General features: G+C 40.7%; 1 pseudogene; it reads right to left on the reverse strand.

Moving 5' to 3' along the window:
- Positions 1-408: 408 nt before the first annotated feature.
- LOC134930612 (5S ribosomal RNA) lies at positions 409-526 on the reverse strand (annotated as a pseudogene).
- Between the last annotated feature and the right edge of the window lie 490 nt (positions 527-1,016).

Below are 1,016 nucleotides of genomic sequence, written 5' to 3' on the forward strand. Positions count from 1 at the left end.
TAGAAAAACAATGGTAATATCAGAAGTAGTGGATCATATGTATTTCAAAGACACTTGTTACCTGACAAATTAGTGTGTTATTATTTAAGGTGAGGTAAAAATAGGGTGACTTACTGCCCATATGATAATAGGTGCTGGTGCAGCATAGGTGATTCCATAAGGTGACTGTAGTTATTTAATGGTGCTATTGGTGCAGGCTAGATTATATTAAGCCTTATGATTATATAGGTATAGATATAAAAATCCGGTGACACATGTTTTGGCTTAAATATAAGTCCATCCGAAGGATCATATTAAATAAATATATAAATTAATAAATAAATAAATAAATAAATAATCAGTGATACATAAAAGTGATTCTAATTAGGTGCTAATTTTTGGTGAGTATCCATTGGAAATCGTTTGTTATCATTACAGTACCTGATCTTCCCAGGTAGTCTCCTCCCTGGTACTGGTCAGGCCCGGACACTGCTTAGCTTCCAAGATCAGACGGGGTTGGGCGTGCCAGTGTGGTTTGACTGTACGCGAATCTGTAACAGATACCATGGCACCATTGCACCCGGAGCCCGGAGTGTGCTCTAGTCAAGTGTAATATAGGGAAACAAGAGGGAGAGGGGGGTAGAGGATACTGCGCCTTTTCTATGAGGTGCAGTATCCTCTACCCCCCTCTCCCTCTTGTTTCCCTATATTACACTTGACTAGAGCACACTCACAAATAAAATAAACATCGTACTACTAGTGTGTATGTCTTTAATACGTTTATTGAATCCGCGTACAGTCAAACCGCACTGGCACGCCCAAACTCGTCCGATCTTGGATGGACTTATATTTAAGTCAAACCGCACTGGCACGCCCAAACTCGTCCGATCTTGGAAGCTAAGCAGTGTCTGGGCCCGACCAGTACCAGGGAGGGAGACCACCTGGGGAGATCGGGTACTGTAAAGGATGTTAACCGTTGCACACTAAGTATTTAATATTATTATCAGTATTTTAGAATCACACGTATATAGTGACAA

This window comes from Pseudophryne corroboree, chromosome 5 (assembly GCF_028390025.1).
Source record: "Pseudophryne corroboree isolate aPseCor3 chromosome 5, aPseCor3.hap2, whole genome shotgun sequence".
Taxonomy (NCBI): Eukaryota; Metazoa; Chordata; class Amphibia; order Anura; family Myobatrachidae; genus Pseudophryne; species Pseudophryne corroboree.